The 23,975-nt window shown below is 46.9% G+C and overlaps 1 pseudogene; it reads right to left on the bottom strand.

The window, feature by feature from the left end:
• Positions 1-23,108: 23,108 nt before the first annotated feature.
• The window catches only part of LOC144824241 (large ribosomal subunit protein uL14 pseudogene), a 43,520-nt pseudogene continuing 42,653 nt past the window's right edge, over positions 23,109-23,975 (bottom strand).

Below are 23,975 nucleotides of genomic sequence, written 5' to 3'. Positions count from 1 at the left end.
AGAAGGGTGATCGGTCGTGCCCGGCAAATTATAGGCCGATAAGCTTAATTGCCACAGTCCAAAAAGTGGTGGGGAAGATGGTGACCAACAAACTTATGGACTGGGTAGAAGAGAATAATGCTCTTTCCCCCTACCAGGCAGGCTTTAGGAGGGCTACCAGCACGGTAGATCAAATATTCCGATTTACTATGTTGAGATGGGGGACGGTACAACTGGGCGAAGGCAGCCTATATGTCGCATTTGTAGACCTGAGGGCTGCCTTCGACCTGGTCCCAAGGAGCAAGCTTTGGGTAGTTCTGAAAGGGATAGGGGTTCCACCCGAATTGCTCACCTTAATTATGCGACTCCACGAGTGCAATTTTGCCAAAGTACAATGGGGGAGGAATGGGGAATCTACTGCTAACTTTCCCGTCGAGCGGGGAGTACGGCAAGGATGTGCAATGGCACCCCTGCTTTTCTCCCTATTTATTAATGGTATTGTGGACAGGATGTTGGTTGCAGGTGTGGATGCACCTTCGTTAGCGGGCATCAAGGTCCCAATCTTGATGTTCGCTGACGACACTCTAATTGTGTCCAAAACCCCAGCGGGACTGCAGCGTGCCTTAAATATTTTTGACATCTTTTGCAGGGAGCACGGCCTTGAAGTTAATGCTGGCAAAACAAAACTGATGGTTTTCTCACAAAGGCGTCGACCGCAACCAAGGGTATCTCTGAATAATATCGAGCTCGAGGTAGTAAATGTTTTTACTTATCTCGGGGTAGAGCTATCGAGTAAGCCAGGTTGGTCACGCCATATAGAAAAGGCTGTACTTAGACACCAGCAGATTGCAGGGGCACTTCGGGTAGAGCAAGCCAAATCAAAAACTAGGCCTATAAAACCGGTCATTATGGTTTATGATGCCAAAGTTTTAGGGGCAGCCCTGTATGGGGCAGAAGTATGGGGTTTTGATAGGCTTCCCACTCTACAACTATCCGAGAACAGGTTCCTGAGGGGAATTACGGGTCTCCCACAGAGTGCGCCACTAATCCCGCTTGACCTAGATTTAGGGAGGAGATCGGTCAGTGACCGTGCTCGTCTGAGGCCCATCCTTTATTGGAGACGGCTATGGACGACCCCGGAGATCCGACATTATGCTGATGGATTCTTAGCCGTAATAAAATCAGATACATTCCACAAAATATCATGGCTGAAATCACTCAGGGTCGTTCTTGGGGAGCTTGGTCTTACTCCCCTTTGGGAGAATCCCTCTGGGGAAGTTTTTCCAAGTAAAGGTACCATCAAACAGATCTATTGGGATTATGTAGAAGAAAGGCTTTGGAGGCGTACAAAACCAGAAACAATGGGGGGTAGATTCCTGGAAATAAAAACAAGACCTGTCCTAGAAAAGTATTGGGACACTATTAGTGTCCGGATAGACAGGAAACTATTTTTCCAGTTAAGGTCAGGTTCTCTCCCCCTGAGGTCACTGACGGGTAGGTGGAGGAGCACTAACACCCTATGTTTCCCGGCGTGTGGTGCTCCGAATGAAAGCGTAGCCCACTTTTTATTTTTGTGCGAGGCATATGTAAACCCAAGGAGAGTATGGCTGGCTCCAATCTGTAGAAATCTTGGGGTATCCAGTGGTGTTGAAGGGCTGAGAATTATTTGTACCTCCACCGACATGCCCATTGTGCTGGGAACAGCAAAGTACTTGGGGTGGGCATGGTCCATCAGGCGGAAAGTTCTATCTTTTAATATGAACTAAAATTTATAGGAATTTTAAATTTTTTGTTAAAGCTTGCACACTTGATTAAAATGTATTTTTTATATTTGCATATTAATTTATTTGTAATGTGTTTTAAATGTATGAATTTTAAAATGTATGTTGTGCTTTTATGAGTTTGTAACTCGAATAAAGCTTTTTCAATCAATCATAGTCCTTGTGATGATAATATCGTCAATATACGAGAAGCATCCTCTCCCCTTAAAGGTGGGTGGCAGAGACTCATCCTTTGATATGGGCACCATATCTAGGATATGAACCAGATCCTGGTTTAATATAAATTTTGTTAAGGCTTCCCCTACTTCAGAGTGCTCAAAATGAGCCCCATTGTCCTTTGGACATCGCGACCATATTGAGTCTATTGGAAAAAGAGCCAGGCAAAGGTGACAATTAAAGTCCCCTACAATAATACTATTTGAAGTATGTGTATGGATTTTACGGGTGGGATGAGGAGAAAATCTATTCTCCAAGTCCCGTATTAAAACATTACACCCCCCTCCTGCCACATTGTTATACACATTCAGTATGGTAAAATTAAATCCTTTACCCATGAGCCGCACCTCTTGGATATCGTGAGAGTGGCAATCAATAGTTGACCATGCGCCAGGGAGGTTCAAATCCACATATATAGCTAGCCCACCCATTGCCCTGCCCGATCTGGATTTCCTTGCTGGGACAGAAAAGAGTTTGTATCCTTGTACATGTAAGGACTGGTTGTCAACAGCCCAGGTTTCCTGTAGACAAATTATAGAGAATTGGTGTATGAACTGGCACCATTCTTCATTATTAATTTTAGCGGCCAGGCCAGCAATGTTCCAGGACACCATTCTCACTACCTCGTTGTCCACCTTGGCCCTTATGCCATCCCTAACTGAAGCATGTACGTCAGCTAGTTGCCCCTTATCTGTGGCCATGCTGGCATGCGCTGTTTTTAGGGGATCTTTAGGGTTTAAAAGGGAGACATAGGCCTTACAGGTGATAGTTGGATCAGCAATTATTGTACAAGGGTCCTTTCCAGGAACAAAATTATCTACAATCTCTTCTGAATTCCCTGAGCTAAGTCAGTCAACACCCTCCATATCAGCTAATGCTGCAAAGTGGTTGAAGGTAAGCCAGTAAAAGTCACCTTGCTGGGGCACAGGTCGTCTTAAATAATCATCCTGCCTCCGTGAGGTTAGCCAAAAGTCTAAGTTTCCGGGGCGATATGGTGGAGTTATTTGGGTGTCCTGAGGGTTATAATAATTGGGTCTAAGATAGTCATCCTGTCTCTGGGTAAAATACCCGTGGCCCATGTCCTGATGTCTAGAAAAGGCTGCTGCATGGTTATTCTGTTGATAGGACCATGGTATACGGTTAGGTATCGGGGCAACTACTGCTCTTGGATAAAAATAGGTTAAATCACAAATAGTGATAGTGTTGCCTGTATTTTGTGGGAACTCATTCATAATATACCTAACAACCCTGTCATCTTGCAAATTTGTGATGACAATATCGCCCTCTAAGTCCCTGATTCTTTTCCCCAGCCAAGGTAAGCGTCTAACATTGAGTATTGTCCCATTTATATGTGGTGGAAGAGGGCAATTCTGCCTCAGCCAATGTATTACTTTGTTTTTTAGCCCGCGTTGATCTTCCACATGTCGATCTACCAACACTGGTACCCCGGTCAGGACTACAACAAATGGCGCCGCCTCAGGTGGCAGCTCCACTCTGAGTCTCCTAGCTGGAAGTGTCCTGATACTTGTTTGATGCTCTGTGGGTTTTGAGATATTTGTATTTGCGGGTTTTGCAATGTGTGTTTTAGTGGCTGCCTGTAATATAGGTCCTTTACGTAGAGTGTCCGAGATTGCACCTACTTGTGTATTCTTAGCCCTATTCCCACTTTTTAATGATTCAGAGTTAATATTTAATATTTTGCGGGGTTTAGGTTTGGGTAAGGACGTGGTTTTGGTACCCTTCTGGGCAGCTGTAATTGATACAGATACAGGGGGGTTATACATTAGTTCCTTATTGGGGGAATTTGTAATAGCTGCTTTAATGTCCCCTAAATCTTTTCCTAGCTTCTCCATTTGGCTAGTTAAACCCTTCAATCTTTCAACTAGTGGCAGCGTAAATGAACTTAATAATTTCTCTATGCAGCTCAACAAATTTAAGCTAGCTGGATCATTTGACTGAACGGGTGTATGTTTTTCCGACAGGTTTGTTGCGGATGCTGGTGTGTTAGGGGTCGGTTTGATACAAGTGCCCCCATTTTTTACAGGCACCTTCTTTGTAGACAAAGAATCCCCCCTCTTTTTCCTTCTTTTAGGGGGTGGACCTTGGGCTCTATATGTTTTCTGTGTTTTCCCTGGTCCCTTTACTATAATGGGTGAGACCACTTGCGTAGACAATATATCCAGCAAGGGATCAGTGTCAACAATCAGACTACTATTCAAATGTAGATCATTTATACTCAGACTACTGGCTACGACTGGGGGAGGGGTATTGTCTTGTAGAAGTAGTGGAATACTAATATTATTTAGGGTTACCTCATTAACCACCTTGACGGGGGAAATACTACGAATTGGGGAGATTAAGAGCTTTGGTGAGCCTATGGGTGTTCTCCTATTTTTAATACTTTCAATCGAACGGCGTCTATCCGCCCTTCGCTCAGCCAAAGCAATTTCCTTATCTGTCCCCACATACAGCCTAAGCAAAAAGTCATCCATTATTCGCTGGTTAACCCCCCCTAACAGCAAGTGCCTGTCTTTCGTAGGTGGTGTCGCCATTTATAGATAGTGTGCCCAAGTCAATCTAAACACAATCTACTAAAGCAAATAAACACTATCGTACAGCTTGGAGCACAGGAGCAATTTGCCAACCAATGTTCATACGGACAATAGGTACTAGAGCTTGCAGCAAATAATACCCACTCTACTTAGCTCATAGTATAGTCAAATGAAAAAGGGTGATGCGCGGGTCCAGTGGTGATTTAAATCACCTGGTGCTCTATGCTGGGCGTGGCGGGTGGTTGTCACAGCTCCGCTGAGCCTCCTGGGACTCGTAGTCCTTTCCCGAAATTCTCCCCAATGTCTTTGTTCCTGCGAGCGTTTCCCGCGAAGCGGGAAACACGAGAGGTGATGGCACAAGTTCACAGGATCACTGGATGCACAAATCCTCCCGAGGGGTTTTCAAATCAGCCCCAATCAATTTCCTCGCTCTTCTCACAAACACAGACCGCGCTGCAAGGTTTCCCGCGATGCGCCGGTCCAGTGGTGATTTAAATCACCTGGTGCTCTATGCTGGGCGTGGCGGGTGGTTGTCACAGCTCCGCTGAGCCTCCTGGTACTCGTAGTCCTTTCCCGAAATTCTCCCTAATGTCTTTGTTCCTGCGAGCGTTTCCCGCGAAGCGGGAAACACGAGAGGTGATGGCACAAGTTCACAGGATCACTGGATGCACAAGTCCTCCCGAGGGGTTTTCAAATCAGCCCCAATCAGTTTCCTCGCTCTTCTCACAAACACAGACCGCGCTGCAAGGTTTCCACTTTTCATTCACTTCACACTATTGCACGACACCTGCTCCGCTGTAGTCAGGCGTTAGAGCACAACCAGGCGGCACTCTGCTGCCTGGTTGGACCCCGATGATGAAGCATGACACCAACCAGGTTGGTGTGTGAGGGGTTTTTAAACAAAGACTGCTTGTGCCCAGCTGACACAGCTACATTCACAGGTGACATGGAACACTAACTAGATTCCATCACTCTAACACAGTGGGCCAGTCCTCGTTGTTTATTTGATTATACCTCAGGGGTAGGGACTCACCCCTTATAAAACCCTTGCTCTCCATTCTGTTTATCCCGCTCCAAGAAACCCACCTACTGGGCACAAAAACGTTATGCTTACAGCGCTATGGCTACCAACAGGTGTTTCATGCAGGCTTTACTAGGGGTTCCTGGGGATGGCCATTCTCGTACATCGCAGGATCCCGTATGTCCACTCAGTTCAGTGGGTTGCTACATAATTATCAAAGGTATGGTGGGTGAGGAGCCGCTGGTCTTAGGAAGTGTCTACGCTCCGCCTCCCCTGCAGTGGTCCCTGGTCGAAAAGCTGTTTGTAATCTGGGCAGATATTCCCGAAGCGCTGGCAGTCATTGGAGGGACTGGAATGATGTTATGGACAGTCACATGGATAGGTTCCGCCCCAGGGGCGGAGGGGTGGTTGGCCCCTCCACTAAACTTAATGACATGGCACAGGGGCTTAATTGGGTGGCTACTTGGCGACACCTACATGGTAACGAGTGGGGATACACTTACTTATCCGCAGTCCATAAATCCTTTTCTAGGTTAGATTACATATTTGTCCCGGGAGTAGCAATCAATAGAGTGGAGACCGCGGATATCCTGCCACGCGGGCTTTTGGACCATTCCCCCACTGCATTGGATGTTTGTTTGGATACAGGGCGGTAGCCATTCAGGCGGCGTCCCTCAGTGTGGCACCTACAACAGCCGGACTATCAGAAACATATGGGCGAAGCCATCACCCACTTCCTGACTGATAACGTGGGGTCTGTGTCGGAAGTCAGTACGGTATGGGAGGCTATGAAGCCAACACTTAGAGGGGTAGACATAGCATGGTGCACAGCTACGCGGAAGAAACGCAGGGAGGACCGGGAGATGGGGCGAACGAGGCGGGGCAGCTCCTCCTGGCGCAGCAATCGTATGCGTCCATGCTGATGGACGAAGCCAAACAGATATGGCTTGCCACGCGCAGCCGGATTTACCAATGGGGAGATAAATCCGGGACGATGGTTCATCGGCTCTGTCAGGGCACGTTCCGGGCCAATACTCTGCCTCGGATACTGTACGACGAGGGGTCCCCAGTTACAGATCTCAGAGCCTTGGCGGAAGGCTTTGCCGCCTATTACGCCGATCTATATGCCCCGAATAAATGTCTCCCCGCTGACGTAGAGGACAAATTCTTAGCTGACCTGCCACCCCGCGCGGTTTTGGATGCGGTGCGGGACCGTCTGGAACTCCCATTGACAGTGGAGGAACTGGGCACAGCATTGGGCGAACTTAACACGGGTAAAGCACCAGGGCCCAACGGGTTAACTAGCGAATTCTACAGGAAGTACCATGTACAGCTCGGAGTCCACTATAGAGCGGTAGTGGAAGAAACTAGGGAGCGGGGTAGCCTCCCCCCGACTGGAGACATGCAGAAGTGCTTGTCTTCCACAAGCTGGGCCGACTCCCAGAGCAACATGCATCATATCGCCCAATCTCCCTGCTGAATGTCGAAGCAAAGATTTTAGCCAAAGCGCTGGCCAATCGACTCCTGCCCCATGTGGCCGACCTTATCCACCCCGACCAGACCGGCTTTATGCCCCAGAGGGCGACCAGGTATAACATTCGGAGAGCGCACATGGCAGTAGCAGCGGTTTGGAATACGGGGGTGCCGGCGGCGATCCTGTTGGCCGATATGGACAGGACATTTGACTCGCTGAGCTGGGTCTACCTCTTTGCCCTTTTGCCACGGCTTAATTTGGGTCCTCACTTCCTGTCATATATACGGCTGATGTATACTGACCTGACGGCCTCGGTCAGGGTGGTGGGGGCTCACTCTTCCAGATTCACCATCGGGCGGGGCACCCGGCAGGGTTGTCCCTTTTCGCCCTACCTCTTTGCCCTGGCCATGGAGCCGTTGGCTGCATGGGTGCGCATGGATGCACAGTTGAGGGGGTTCGAGTGGGATCGGGACCTGTCCGACAGAATTGCGTTGTACGCGGATGACGTCCTATTTTTTCTGACGCACATTAACCGGTCAGGTCCGCGTATCATGGAAATCATGCAGATTTTTGGCGAGATTTCGAAGCTCTACATGAACCACCGCAAATCCACCCTCTGGGAGTTGGGAGGGGCACTCGCAGGCAGGGGACTGGGCTTCGGCGTTACAGGTAGCGGTGGGAGTTATTAAATACTTGGGGGTGTTCATCTCCGAGATCCCAGCGGAATCCTGGGAGCGGAATGTAGTGCCAGTGTGGGAGGGAGCTCGATCAGACATCAAAACGTGGACCCGCATGCCACTGACCATATATGGCAGGTCGGCCATATTTAAAATGGTGGCCCTTCCCGGCTGCTGTATCAGCTGCAGAATCACCCCTAGCCAATTCCCTCTCACTGGTTTCGACAGGTGAACACGGTATTGGGACAGTTCCTCTGGGCTGGGGGCGCAGTTCGAGTTGCGGTGCGTACTTGCTTTTTGTCCTCCTACTGCGGTGGTTTAGCGACCTCTGATATCCTATCATACTATCAGGCATCCCAGCTCCTCGTTTTAAATGATTGGTGGTACGGCAACAGGGGAGACCCGGCGTACGCTCTAGAGCGCTTCCTAATGGGGACACGTACTCTACACACTATACTATATGCAACACAGATCCGGAAGACACTACCACCTGGCACGCAGTTAGTGTTTCAAATTTGGAGGCAGGCCTTGCGGCGAATGGGTTGGTGGAACACATTGACAGGTGAGACTCCCCTCTGGCGTAATGGTCGATTCCCTGATCTGGCAGCTCTACAGGGATTTGGGCGGTGGGATAGTATTGGAATCTCCACACTTGGGATGTACTGTCGGGGGTGACCCTTAAGTCCGTCCAGGAGTTGAGCCAGGAGTTTGGCATGCCCCGCTCTCAGTTCTTTAAGTACCTCCAGTTTCGTCATGCCCTCACCCCGTACCTGGATGGGTTGGAATCGCTCCCCGATTTTAGCCCCCTAGAGGCCAAGGTGTTCATGGGAGACCTGGGGACCAAGAAGATATCCCAGATATACCAGTCCTTAGTTATTCTTTGTTCCCCCTCCTTACAGAAGCTACGGGAGTCCTGGGAGGTGGATGATGGTGAGTTAGAGAAAGATGATTGGAGGGAGGCATTGGCGTGGCCCTGGGGTGCCGCCATTTCGATACGTCTCCTGCTTATACAGTTTAAATACACCCATAGGGTATATTTCACTAGACAGCGCCTATGGCGGATTGGTCTGAGAGCGTCCCCGGACTGTTTACGTTGTGGGCTTGAGGTTGGTACATTTTTACATACGGTGTGGAGCTGTCCGGTACTGGTTCGGTTTTGGAGAGGGGTGTGGGACTGTCTGTCTGAGGTCCTGGGATGGGAACTCCCCCTTTACGCCACAGCTAGGCCTCCTTCATGTGTTGGGGGGGGGGAATATCTACAAGAGACATTTGCTGTTGTTGGGCCTTACTCTGGCTAAGAGGGACCTGGCCAGAGACTGGAAAAATACGCGAGCCCCTACAGTTTAGCGTAGAAGAGGGGGCTCGATTTCTGCATGGGGCTGAAACGGCCGATTTTTGTTGCCCGGGGCTGCCCATGGAAACACCTTAAAATTTGGAAGTGATGGGAGGGCTTTAGGGGTCTGTGGCTCGAACCCCCTACTGATCAGGACCCCCTGGTAGACATATGATAGGTCATTGGACACGGGTGCATGCACTTGGCACAGATTATTTGTAAGGAAGTGGAGACGAGGGACGGAGACCGTGTGATGGGGTGGGGGGGGTTTGGGGGAGGGGGAGGTTGGGGGGGAAGGGAGTTGGGGGAGCGGGAGGGTTGAGGTTACATTGATGGTTTATACTTCTCTATTTGTTTGATCCTCATTTACGAAGAAAACTGGATTGTACTCTACCTGTTGAAGCTTACATGTCCTGCAGCTATCGCTGGGTTACAGAGACCTGCATGTTGTATACAATCTCTAATAAAAATGTTTACAAAAAAAAAAGCACCAACTCAGAGAATCTTCAAACGTTAGGGCTTAATCAAAAACAAGCATTGGAAACGCCAAGCGGTCTTGCTTTTGGGACATCATTTGTTTACATTTACCATCCGAGATGCATTGTTAAATAAAAAAGGAACTAGAAATGGGGCAGAAGCAAATGGGCTGTCAGCACTATGGTGCTTGGTCCCCTGAAAAAAAAAAATATTTACAAAAGCATGGGGGTGGTGAGGGGCAGCAAAAGGGTGATGGTGAGCGCTGGAAGTAAAAGGGAACAGGTCACAAGGGAAAATCTTCAATCTGTGGGGCGCGCCTCCCTGGGGGGGCGAGACACTGTCTCAGGGGGGGGCGCCGCTCCACCCTAAAATCTCACCTTTGTCCTCTACTGATTCTTCAAACAAATGGCAGAGTGGAGCTGCAGGGCCCCTAAGAAGGGGTGAAAACTATCAAAGCCTCATTAACAAGAACAAGGTCCTTTAAAGACCTGTGAAATACTTGGGTGGGCTGTGTGTGTGCCAGGAAGCTGTCTCATCTGGCTGCCACACACGGGGTTTGGGGGGGGGGGCTATCCTGATTAATTCCTACAGCTGAAATGCTTTAGCTGCAGTGGGAGGGAAGGAGCCCCCTTTGCCAAAACTGAAAGCAACGATTTCATAGCAGTGGAGACTCCTTGCCTCACACTGCAGATGAAATGAATGTATGCTACTTGCTTTCAGTTTTAGCAGAAAAGGTTTCCTGCCTCCCACTGCAGTAACCCCGTCCAGGGAGGGACAGCTCTTCCCAGAAAGGCAACAATGTTGCTTTTTAAATTACACCAGCAGGAGCGCAATGATCACAGGGCTAAAAGTGTTTTAAATTGCCAAAAGACAAATCCCAGTCAGGTGTTTAAACAGCCGGCAAATTGCTTCTCCTGACACTAAATATGGGTTCTAAAGAAGTATGTATTCATTTAGGATGTGACTTTTCTGACTTTATTATCTTTTATTATCAGTCACATCATTCAGGCAGCCCTAAAACACAATTTAAAGTGCTTTCTATTTATATTTGCAGTTCAGAGTATGCACAGATAAGTGCTGAAAATAGAGCTTTAGGTGACTGCTTATTTTTGTACCACCTGGGACATCAGAATAATGAGCTGACAACCCTAATCATAAAACTGGAAGTTTATTGCAAGATTAGCCCAGTATTTATTTCCTCCACCCTCGATCCCTGGTTAATGCCATAATTGCAATAGCAATAGTTTAACATATCTGAAACCCTGCACTGCCATCAATAGCATGCTGAGTTACTGCAAGTGTCTGGGAATGCACCCTGCATTCAGACAACTTGCTCCTCATTCTTGCCCTTCACTTTCATGCTCACCTTGCACTCACAGCGATCACAATTCCCTCACACTGACCCCCATGCACTTACACCATTCACCCTTCACTCAGTGATCACTCTGCTCTCACAATGCACTTGCGCGGTTTTCCCTGTACCTCAACCTGCAACCACACAAACACACTACACACCCTGCACTCATGTGACACTTCGCTCACCTGTCCCCTCACTGCTCAATCTGCAATCTCACTTAAACAAGCCCATCACTAACCATACATTCATTAGTCCCACTCTGCACTAACATGCACACCCAAATTCATATGGTCACCTCACTCGTCCTGCAGTCACTCCACTTACCCTACTCTCACACTGTCGCATAACTCACTGTGCACTCACATGAACACTCCTGCCACCCTCACAGCACAGAGGGTTAATGTGCCTGCTACAAAAAAGGTGTACTATGCATATCAAAGAACTGAGGGGCATATGTTCAAGGAAGTTGCGGAGTGAGGCGTTAGAAGTCATGGGTTAAGGTCTCTCTCCACCACTTCAGAAACGGAAGGCTGCACCATATTTACAACAATATGGTGCAGCCTTGCGTTACCCCTGCGCTGGCGCTACACTTAGCAGTGTAGTGCCAACGCAGACACCATTGCACCATAGTGCAAGGGTGTCTGGGTGCAGGGAAAAAATTGTTTATGTACAGGAGGGGGACCTTCCTGTACATAAACAATCTTTAAATGCCATTTGTCCCGCTTCCCTGTGTGCTGCTTAATGCAGCACACACAGAAATCACAAAATGGATTTTTTTTAAAAAAAGATTACAAATACAAGGCATTTTGCTTTTTCCAATTGTGCTGCACAAGGCATCACACATGGATGAAGCAAAAATGAGGAGAAATAATGTATTTCTCCTAGTTTCGCCAGCTTAAGACCAGGTTTTCCCTGTTCTTAATTTTAACGCTGCCTCACTTTTATGCTGCCCTTGTAAATAGGGCACAACATCAAAATCAGTGCCTGTTGCAGTGGAACGCCCACCGCAACACTCACTGCCCACCCTTTCACGCTAAGCATAGCATGAAAGGAGGCCTTATTTACAAGGCAGTGTTAAGCCAAGTTAAGTGGCTGAACTCTGCCTTGTAAATACGGCAATGCCCCTATCGCCACCACTACGTCGTAAAAAGTGACGGTGTGGTGTCTATAGGGGCTTGTACATATGCCCCTGAGTATGATGAAACTATGAGTAGCACTATAAAAAATATATATGTTTGCCAGAAAGGTGCTATAGAGAGATGAGGTGCATTGTTGGTGAGTGGTAGTGAGGGAATTCATGGAGAAGGAGGAAACACTCATTGTTTTGAACATTATTTGCCGGATATGGCCCGGGATATGCGGGTGGCGGTCGATTATGTAGTGTACCAGATTCCAGAAATTTCTGTCAGGTGGTGGGGGGGACCCGACATTTTAAAAAATTCAGCTGGGGGGGGCTCAACCTTCAAAATGTTGAAGACCTCTGCTCTAGAGAGAAACACATTAACGCGACAGCAACCCGAGGGAGAAGCTCCCAAGGGCGAGCACAATATAGAGGGGTAGGATAGAAGCACACGGGATGAGAGAGAGGAACATGGAACGCGGTGGAGAAGGGAGAAGAGAAGTACAAAAGGGAGACAGCTGGTAAACACATGCACTCTCATGGAGTGCTTAACCGAAGAGAATAATGTATTCCACGAAAAGTAAGTGGTGAAAGGTTACAAATTAAGAGCCAATGCTCCATGGGAGCAACAAACACAGAAGAGGAAGCAGGCCCACACAAGGCAACAAATGAAAAGCAAGCTAACAAGTGGCATTAAAGCCAACCAATGGTAAACAAGCATTTACAATGCAACGGTCTCGCCTTTGCAAAAGTTAGAGCTGTTGGCATTGTAAATGGCAATTTTTTCTCTATGTGTTGTTTTTGAAAACAGATAAATAAATGGCATTGCCATTTACAATGACAATAGCTTAATCTCTCGCAAATGTGAGTAGTGAATAGTTGTAGTAGAGTTAGTAGTAGATAGAGCGAGTAGTATAGTGATTTGAGAGTAGAGAGTAGTAGAGAATGAGTAGTAGAGAAGTAGAGAGTAGTGGTGAGTAGAGTAGTAGAGTTGTAGATAGAGAGTGATTAGTAGAGTGTGAGTAGAGAGTAGTAGAGAGTGAATAGTAGAGTGAGTAATAGTGAGTAGTAGAGTGGAGGGTGGAGTTGGAGGGTAGAGTTGATGGGTGGAGTTGATGAGTGGAGTTGATGGGTGGAGTTGATGGGTGGAGTTGATGGGTGGAGTTGATGGGTGGAGTTAAAGGGTGGAGTTGATGGGTGGAGTTGAAGGGTGGAGTTGATGGGTGGAGTTGAAGGGTGGAGTTGAAGGGTGGAGTTGAAGGGTGGAGTTGAAGGGTGGAGTTGTAGAGTGGAGTTGTAGAGTGGAGTTGTAGAGTGGTGTTGTAGAGTGGAGTTTGAGTTGGAGGGTGGAGTTGGAGGGTGGAGTTTGAGTTGGAGGGTGGAGTTGGAGTTGGAGGGTGGAGTTGGAGGGTGGAGTTGACGTTGTGAGTTGGAGTTGGAGTGTGAAGTTGGAGGGCAAAGTTGGAGGCAGTTTTTCCCTGTGGAAATCCCTCTGAGTTTTACCTGAATAAATGTTTCTTTGTTCTGTTGCCCACCACGTATGATATCGATTCTGGTGCACGCACCAGTGTAAAGGTGAGTCATTATTACCGGTAAAGAGGGGGAGGGGCAGAGCCGGAGGGCGAGAGGAGGTTTCCCAGGTATTTCAACAAACGCGTGCATCAGCGCCTCGTGACAAACAACTGGAGAGAAACCGGGCGCTATTAATTACCCCTCGGAGCTATTTTCAATCCCCACCGCAATATGCCTCCTTACTGCTCTGATTAATAGGAGCTGACGGAGAGCCTAATGGGGGGATGGACAATACAGCAAAGATGAAAAGAGGGCAGGCCACGGACCAAAGAGGCTGGGGTGTGGCTAACAAAAGTACAGTTGGGCGCAGTAGTACCAGATCGTTTTCTTTTGTCTATTCCCTGCGTGTGCTTCACTTCAAAAACGTTAGCTCTTTTAATTGGATCCTGTGAATAAAGTATGCAAAAAAACATTCAACGCCCATGAACAATGAATACATATAAAACCTGCAGATAACACAGATCCAAGCATCAAGGTTTGAGAAATAAACCTCTTTCAACAAAGCAACAATGAAAATAGTTCAGGTCTGCCAAAAGTATAACTCACACAAATCAAAGACCAACATGAACAGCTAGCTTCTTACAAATAAAACAAGACGGGCAGAGAAAGTGGAGACACGGAGAAGAAGCGCTGAGAGGGAGAGCTTTGTCGTGAAATGGATCCACTGCGAGCATATGTCTTCCATTATTGCGGCCGTCACGGCCGTGATAATTGAAGACATATGGGTTTTGGTGCGCGTAACAGACACCAATAGGCCATAGGTGGAGCTATGCTACCGTCTATGGCCTATTGCGTGTTCTGTTAAAAAACAGCACGCACGAAAAGCCCAATCAAAATGGACCTTGGAAATAACACACACGAGCTGTGTGGAATTTCCAGGTCCATTTCTGAAACCCCATCAAAAGGGCTCGCTTCGCGTGCCCTAAAAATGCATACATGTCCAACAGTAAATACATCAGGAGTGATTGGGACACTCTAAAGACCGCTAACTCTTCCACAGGTCTCAGTAACGTTTAATTCACAGTCTCACTAACGCAGAATTTAAACATTTTCAATATTATTTACAACAAAGCCACTTGCTACTCATTTATCTTACACAGCTAACCGCCATTGACAAAGCCAATAGTCAGTTGCTGTGTTATATTTAATGCAATAACAATGCAATCAAAGAAAGCTCAGAGGAACCAAAATACCGATCTAGAGACACACTATAGGAATCACAGAATGTTTGTATACTTGCGGAAGCCACGCCCTTATTACAGCCCCCTCCCCTCACACAGGCATACTTTTTTATCCCGCTTAAAGCCCTGCATTAGTGGAATTTAAAACAAACATATCTGTCCTGATGAGGAGGTGCTTTAACTTTGATTTGGAGCTAAAAACGCCCTTTGTCAATGTTGATTTGTAGACATTATTTCTATTGACTGGACTGGTGCCATAATCCTACTATTGTAATCAAATACTGCATAAGTGTAGTGACAGTTAGAAGTGGTGTAAAGGTGTTGTAAATGCATGTAAACAATAGTTGTAGAATTTTTTTTTTTTATTTAAAGAGTTTTATATAGCGCTGGCTAGACCAGGAGGTATCAGAGCGCTTTACATGAGGTTCAACAAAATTACAAGATTATATCAGTTTCAATATACAACAGTTGCTAGAAAAACAATTACAAGAGCATAGAGAACAAGATAAGTGGAGTATAGAGGGGAAGGGGTAAGGGTAAAGGGGAGATACAGCAGAAAGACGGAGGAAGGTCTGCCCAAAGTCCGGCTGAGTAGGTGAAGGTCGAGGGGGAGTCCCAAAACCCATCTCCTCTATAGCTATCAGGTAGCTCCACTGGGCTTTGGCCAAATAGCTAGGTCTCAAGGGAAACATAAAACGAGCATGGAGGGCAAAATAATGGAGCGTAGAGGGGAGGGTGAGAAAAGGGAAGAAAGGGGATATACAACATGGAGAGACGAAGTCAGTCTAAAGGCCGACTGGGTAGGTGACGACCAAGGAGAGAGTCCACGGCCCATCTCCCCTATAGCTAAACCAGGTAGCTCCATCGGGCCTCAGACAAAATAGTTCACTCTCAAAATATTGAGAGAGGAGAGAAGGAGCGAGGATGCGGGAAGAGATGACAGGACAGATGAAAGGAAGTCTGTCTGAAGACCGACTGGGTAGGTGACGTCCAAGGATGGAATCCCTGACCTTTCTCCCCTATAGCTAAACCAGGTAGCTCCATAGGGCATCAGGCAAAATAGCTAGATCACACATGCCAAGGGAAAATTCACGGGTAAGCAGGGTGGGGGCTAGGGCCAGGACAAGGTGAGGGCAGAGGTCAGTAGCAGGTAAGTGGAGAGGAGTAGAGCGGGGAGGAAAGAAAGAATTGCAGATGTTCGCATAAGGGTAGGCGCAGTCCTGGACGGGAAGAGTAAGTCAAAGTTCAGCAGGGGGGAAGAAGTCATCATTTTCAGCCATGATGGGGTCAGGTATCATTGGACCCTGTTTCATATGGAGTGTGTCAGATGGATATATAGTCCAGGTGAAAGGCCCCCATACACTGTTACTCAGCAGGCGGAACCTCATGGAGCCCCCATTCTACAGAGGAGCCAATGTGTCCACTGCAGTCCAGAAGCAGGATTCCAACACGGGCAGGATCGCCCACACCATCACACTTCCTGTGGTAAGTCTCAGCCCCACACGGAGTCCACGCATCAGGCAAGCTGCTGCGGCCCCACTGAGTGCCAAATCCATGGCCCGTGAGTGGGCGGAAAGCAAATAACTATCCACTCGCCCCCAACACCCCACCCTACCAAGCCGCCACCTCACCGCCAAAGCTCGGGGCTCCACAGCACAGTATGCTCAGTGCAGGTCCGGGGGCTTCACAAGAGAGGGCGGGGGCCACCTAGCAGGCTTGATTTTCTCCCAGTTCCCATGTCTTACAAGCATCAGGCCTTTTGCTCCCAGTGGCTAGTAAACACTGTGCCATACCTCTAACTAAAATACATTTCTCCCATTTGAAAAAAAAAATGTAAGTGAAGAAAACTTTCTATCAAACATTAAGTATTACTGTCTTTCTCCAACTGAAGCCAAAATACTGCTTAGATTTATTTTCTTAAGTATCACTTAGAATTCCTCCCATTTAAACAAATGTATTTCTATGTTATAAATATGGCAGCGTGTCTACAGGTCACTGCTCGCAAGATGCTTGGAGTTTGTAAAAGTGACACTTGGAAATGGGAGATACTCGAAATGCCGTTTTATGGAATCCACATAAACAAAGTTAAATTTAGTTTAATTTCTTGATACTGTTTCATATCTTTGAGTGGAAAATAGAGCCATTATTTTAGGGTGGAGAAATTTAAATTGCAGAAAAAGGTTTCCTATTTTTGTTATACATGTAACAGTGGCACATGTGATTAAAGGTATGCCCTGTGCCCCAAGTACATATAGACTTTAATCAAAAGGAGACTAGCTAAAGTATGAGGGAGGTTAAACGAGATTTAGTATTAAAATCTAAATGACTCAGTCTTGTTTTGTCAAGGGATAGTGACACCTAGTAGGTGTGCTCATGAAGCCCTCACCCACCAACCTAGTTGGTGGCATGCTTCATCATCGGGCCCACCCAGTGACACCTAGCGTGTCCCGGGTGTGCTACGACGCCTGATTACAGCGGAGCAGGTATGTCGCTGTGTGTGCGGTGAGGGGTGCTTTGAATGTGAATTTAAAACGGCTTGGCGGAGGTCCCAGTACCCGAAGGTGAATAAACTTTAATACCTGGGCCACCGTCAGCGGTTAAAAATAAGGCTGTGGGACGTTAGAGGCGAGTTACGACCTCCCACGTCCTTGATGGGTCAACATGTTTCAGCCAGTGCCTTATGAATATGCTGGCTTTCTTCAGGACAGATAAAAGGTGTGCGCAATTAAAACTAGTGGATGTGTGATACAGACTATGTGTCTACACATCCTAAAGTGTATCTATGTGTGAGAGGTGGATTCCCTTCTCAAGAACACCTGTACATGTAACATGTAAGGACAAGGACAAAACAGACATGGGAAAAAGAGAGTCACTAGAAAGTATTGCATATATACTCATAACTGCCGACTTTATAGCGTTGAGGGTGCAGGCTATAAGCGGCTAGGGTGTAATGATACTGGTGGTACCATTATTGTGAGGATCGCACTTGAATTCCGTTGGTGGGGTGACTAAAAAGACGGTGTTCACAGCAATAAGTGAAAGCAGTGGTAATGAAAAAAGAAGAAAGCGCAGGAATACTTTCTTACGCTAGTTTTAAGGAGTTTTGCTTCAAGGTTTTTGAAGTGGCAAGGGGTTGGTCCTATGAGGAAAGAAAAGGTTTTGCCACTGGGGTTAGGAGACCTGTAGGGAAAGAAAAGTAGTAGCGCTTACCCGTAGTAGAGATGGTATTTCGTCATACACACAGGATTACTGGCCAGAGCCTGCCTTGGACCTGTAGTGCCTCCTTCGCAGAACCGGTAAGGAATGGCCAGTGCTGCTGGGTTTTATACTGTAGTCGATTGGCTAATTGTGCGCACCTGTATGGTTAGGGAAATGGTAAACAGACTCGAGCTACCGAGTCGTAATAATGCCCAGGTGCGTGAGGAGTGCTCGCGACTATGCGCGCATGTCGGCAGGGTTGTGGCCAGCGTGTGCGCCGGCGCGGTGGATCTCGCTCTCAGAGCGCATGTGCGAACGGTAGTGTCTTCGCACGTGCGCATTAGAGTGTGTATGCGCGAAGTACTAGCGCGCCTGTGCAGACCGATCTCCGCAGTTTTGTAATGCAGAGGGGCATTAGACCTTGTAGAAAGGCATCGGAATGTCTGTGCCCTGATACAGTTTTGATAAAACAGTGGGGAAAATAAGAAAAAACGAAATAAAATGGACAAAGTGCCATTGTGAGGCTATCCTTAAATTGAGGTGCCAGGGTAATTTACAGAGGGGTCATAAGCATGGGAGGGGATCCATAGTCCCATTTCTCAGAACTAGAAGGCTCTATCTCAAAGGAGATGTTTTACAAGGGGGATTCCAGTGTCAAGTGGGCAACCATGCCCCTTGGTTATAGGGATGTTAAGGAATTCCACGGAATGGCATCGTTCAGACCATCAGTGGCAGTTGAAAGGCGATATATCCATCGCTGTTCTTTACTGAGGAGTTTCTTATCGTTGTCAATGATGCTTTCTGGGATTTGTTCAATGACTGTCCAGCTGAGGTCATTGGGTGTGTGGCAGTGGGTTATAAAGTGATTAGTCAGTCTACTGATGTTTTTCTTGCATCGTATAGTACTGCGATGCTCGGTTATTCTGGTTTTGACTTTGCGTGTTGTCATCCCCACATACCGGAGGCCACACGTGCATGTGAGGAGATATATCAAGATGCGTGAGTTGCAGTTAGTGTGGTTCCGTTGAGTCCAGATCTTATTGGGTTCAAGATTCAGAGTTTTGGTATGGGTTGTGAGGTGACACACACTGCAGTCGTTGCAGGGGTAATGTCCAGTGATCTTGGGCATGCCCCATGCATTGAGGATTGTATTTTCAGGTGGTTTTGGTGGTAATCTCGGTCGGGTGCTCACCAGTTGATCTTTAAGATTGTTGCACCTCTTGAACGCAAATCTTGGTGCGTCCCAATTCCTCTGCCCGGAGTTGATTATTCTCCAATGTTTTTTAATAATCTTTGCTACCTCGTTGGATGCTGTATTGTAGGTTGTGACGCAGGTTAAATGGTTGTTCCTGATCCTCCTTTGTGATGGTTTCAAGGAGTGCATCACGGTTTTGGTTTCTCGCCCTTTTCTGTGTTTTTCGAATAATGGCTTTCGGGTAGCCACGGCTTTCCAGTTTAGTGGCTAGGTCTGCTGATTGTGATTTATAATCACTGGCGTTGGTGCAGTTTCTGCGTATACGGAGAAACTGACCGAATGGTAGATTTTCTTTCAGAGGGCGAGGGTGAAAGCTCGTGTAAAGGAGCAATGAGTTCCTTGCTGTTGGTTTGTAGTATGTGGTAGTGATGAGGGTCCCATCTTTGGCTGTGATTTCTAGGTCTAAGAAAGGTAGTTGATGGTTGCTTGCTGTGCTAGTGAAATTCAGATATGGATCCCTGGTGTTGAGCCAGGTCATGAATTTGTCCAAGTCATTCTGAGAGCCTTGCCAGATGACCAAAATGTCATCAATGTACCTGTGCCATTTCAGGATGTGATGGCTGAACGGGTTGGTTTCCACAGAGATGTTGGTGCATTCAAAATGGTGTACATATAGTCCTGCCACGCTCGGAGCAAAAACACTGCCCATGGATGTCCCGTTTGTTTGTAGATAAAATGTGCCCTCATACTCGAAATAATTTTCTTTGAGGGCCAGGGTGGCACATGCCAGTATGAAGCTCCTTGGAGTGTGGTAGGGCCAAGGGGATTCTTCTAAGATGTCATGGAGAACTTTCAAGGTGGCATACTGGGGAGACTGGTATATAGGCTCTCCACGTCTAACCCTACTAGTAATTGGGTGTCAGGGTCAAAATCCACATTGTTTATGACCTGTAATAGGTGCTTAGTATCCTTTATGTATGTAGGTGTTTTTTGCACCAAAGGATTTAAGAAAAAGTCGCAGTAACGTGATAATGGTTCCAGTAGGGAGTTTATGCCCGATACAATCGGTCTGCCAGGTGGTGGGATTTTGCCTTTATGTACTTTGGGTACAGTGTAGAAGTACGGGGTCCTGGTGTGTTCAGGGCATAGGTTTGGAGATATGTTCCGCATCTGCTGCCCTCTTGACAAGTGCAAGGATAGTCGCTCGTAGATTGTCTGTAGGATCCTGTTCCAGCCTGCGATAGTTCCTGTTGTCGCTGAGGAGTCTGCGACATTCAGTGTCATAGTCTGCTTTGTCCAGTAGCACAATGCCTCCCCCCTTGTCAGCCGGTTTGATGATCAGAGTGGGGTTATTTTGTAGGCGTTGTATGGTTTGTCTATCATCCCAAGACAAATTGTTGAAGTGATTGGTCGGGTTAAGGTTCTCAATGTCATGGTATACTGCCTGTTCAAATGTTGTGATTGCGGCAGGGATGGTGGAAGGTGGTGGGACAAAAGTTGACTTGATTCTGAGACCCGTGATGTTGGGGTTCTTGTGAGGTTGGTCACTTTCTGGGGTGGGTTTTTCAAAGAACGATTTCAATTTGAGTTTTCTGAAAAATTGTGCCAGTTCGACATGTAGTTTGAATTTGTCGAGTCTGGTGGTTGGCACAAATGACAGTCCTTTTTCCAGGACTGACTGCTCTTTGTCAGATAGCGGGGTACTGGACAAGTTGAATACCAGTGATGGCTGGGCGGTGGCGTTCACTGTTTGCTCGGTCCCGGTGTTGCTTCTTTTGCTTTTTGGCGCGTGTTCAAGCTGACTGGGTTCTCTTCTTCGGCCCAGTGGACCTGTGTGTTGTGTTGGAATGGTCTTCGGCGGCCCCGCACCCTTCGGCCCTGTCCTAAAAAAGGAATGTGTGGGCCCTGGTTGCCTGCAAATAGCGGCATTGGTCCTGGGGGGTACATTGTGGGGAAACCGTAGTAGGGGTTCTGTATGTGACCGAAGTTAGGTGGGAAGCCATAAAATTGGCTTTGTTGTCCTCCTTGCCAGGTGTTAGGCCAACGTTGTCCTCTTCGTCCTCTTCGTCCTCTTCCACCTCCTCCTCGTTTTTGTGATCCGCTGCTGGAGTCACTGGAGATAGAACTATCATCACCTGAGGAATTGGACATGTTGGTGTCCTTGGTTGGTGGTGTGTAGTTTTCCTCTGAGTACGGATACACTTTGGCATAACTGAATTTCTTGTTGTTTCTAGGTGTCACTGGGTGGGCCCGATGATGAAGCATGCCACCAACTAGGTTGGTGGGTGAGGGCTTCATGAGCACACCTACTAGGTGTCACTATCCCTTGACAAAACAAGACTGAGTCATTTAGATTTTAATACTAAATCTCGTTTAACCTCCCTCATACTTTAGCTAGTCTCCTTTTGATTAAAGTCTATATAAATTGGGGATACAGACTAGCTAGCTGGTCCTCTCTCTCCCTCTTGATACACGATCAGAACCCCAAGTAAATATGACAGTCTCAGTGCACATATATATCCCATTCATACGCACACGTTCATATATCCAAAGAAAACGCTCTGACACATGGAGACCGGTCATAGTACCCCTAGTAAAAGGGATTCGTTCAAAACAGCGTCTGGCTGTATGGACATTACACTTAATGCCAATACTGGTGAAAGAATACAGCAAATAGGCTTTGGGAACAGAAGAGATAAACTCAAACGGAACAGCCTAAAGCAAATAGACCGAGCAAATAGAAAGCAAGCAAATGTGAACTACAAACCACAATGCCAATGAAAAGTAATGGGCAGAATGCATGGTCAGTGAAGCTTTCCGAATGTCCAAGATGTTGGTAGCAAACAAATGATCAGCATTGATTTTGTTATGTGTCAATGTCAATAGGAGGTAGTAGCAGCACCAAGAAATTATGTGCCAGCTTTAAAATCTTACTGAATACAAGCAGGCACAACATGGTATTACAATGGAGAACAGGATCCCACTATCTTTTGTTGCTGATGTAGATGCATCACCGAATCTTGTAACGTGCAAAGCATCTCAGAAGATGTTTTACACCTCACCTGGCACAGGTTTCCAGTTTGATTCCAAAGAAACTCGAGATTTTTCAATTAGAATACCATCCCCTCAGCTAAGTTTTCAGTGGTGGGGAACTCAGCTGGGGAGAGGTGGATTGAATACCGGGCACAAATATACATTTTTTGCTCTAGAGATATTATTTTTCCCCATGGAGAAACCCATTTCCCTACACACACACTAATCGTGGGGGGTGTCCATTTCCCTTTCAATCCTGGAAAGGGATTTATGGAAGTCCCCGTCTAAGGGAAATTACATCCCTGTCCGGGTCCACAAGCGAAATGTTAGGAGCTTGTGAAGAATTACCATAAAAGTACTCGTTTGTGGCCGCTAACGCAAACAACTGTTTGGAATGGGAACGAATGCCCCGAATCCCCAACCTTTTAGTGGTATTACAGGTTCAGAGATTGCGCACTTGCGGCACAGAGCTCCATAACCATCACAAGGCGTATGCCCATCAAAAATCTTTGTGAATTCCTGGCTGGTTGGTATAGGATATTTGGTTGTAAAGTTAAATTCACAATAAAATGTACGTTTGTGAATAGGTCCCATACTCCTGCCTGCCAGTCAGATTCTGCACAAAGCTGAGAAAACCACTAGAAAAACAATTAGAGGGAAGCCTGCTTACAACATCCTTGTAGGGTACATCTTGGGCAAGTTGATTTTATGTATAGTAATGAACAGGAGCACAACAATCAAAACTTTAAAGAAATTTCTCCTTCGGGTAGCCGTGTGCTTTTTTACATTTCATTCATCCATCCTTGGGGCCTTCATTTAATGATACAGCTGAGAAGTAATCCAATGGGCGTGACAATGTCAGATGCTATCAGAGAGATGTCCCTGTTTGGTCAGTACTCAATTAGCATTGTAAAAAAAACAAAAAACACCAATGCTAAGGAGTTGGTGGAACCACTTTTTATTTTTACAAGCAGGAAGGCAAAGTTTATGCAATGCTGCCAGCGTTGGAGGCTATCCTCGGCCAAAGATCCGCACATTCCTTTGCAACAGGGCCCGTGATTGCAGAACCTTTCATTCCTCCTTTGTTATTTACTATCACCCCTGCATTGTCTTCAAAATATAGGAATATGCCATCTTTCCTCAGATATGATTTCCGCTGCCGTATCACCACCGCCGGATGCACCTTTTTTCTGAGTTCTGGTTTTCCTTTCTTCACTGTGGCCATCACCATGTCACCATCACCAGCAGCTGGCAATCTGTTCAGGCGACCCTTTATTCCTTTAACAGAGATGATGTACAGGATCTTCGCCCCTGTGTTATCTGCACAGTTGATCACGGCTCCCACAGGGAGCCCAAGTGAGATGCTAAACTTCGCACCCGATGAACCACCACGTCATCGGTAAGCTGCTTTTCATCTCTGGCTGCAGCGTTCCGTAAACATATGGGCTTGTGGAGATGGCAGATGCCCTTCCCTAGCAGCTCACGCCATTAATTGCAACATTCGTGTCCCTCCCGCAGGAGATGGCAGTAGATAGCACATTAAGTCAATAGGTAGTTTTCATCAGCATTTCTCATTCCCATATTTTAATAGTAGGTGCTTGCTTCGAGAGAAAACAACTTTAGCTTCATCGCGGCCATCATTTAGAACATCTCATTTAACTACACGACGTATAAAACGATTAACAATTTCCACAAGACCTACAGTTCCCCACCTCCAGGGGCCAAGATAAGTATCCAACTTTCCACGTACACACAGCATTAGCAAGATACGATATAGGACGCACACGCGCACGTAGCAAAATCCAGCCT

Source organism: Lissotriton helveticus, chromosome 3_1 (genome assembly GCF_964261635.1).
Source record: "Lissotriton helveticus chromosome 3_1, aLisHel1.1, whole genome shotgun sequence".
NCBI lineage: Eukaryota > Metazoa > Chordata > Amphibia > Caudata > Salamandridae > Lissotriton > Lissotriton helveticus.
The sequence above is the reverse complement of the archived record's forward strand: the minus strand, read 5'-3'. Positions and strand labels throughout refer to the sequence as shown.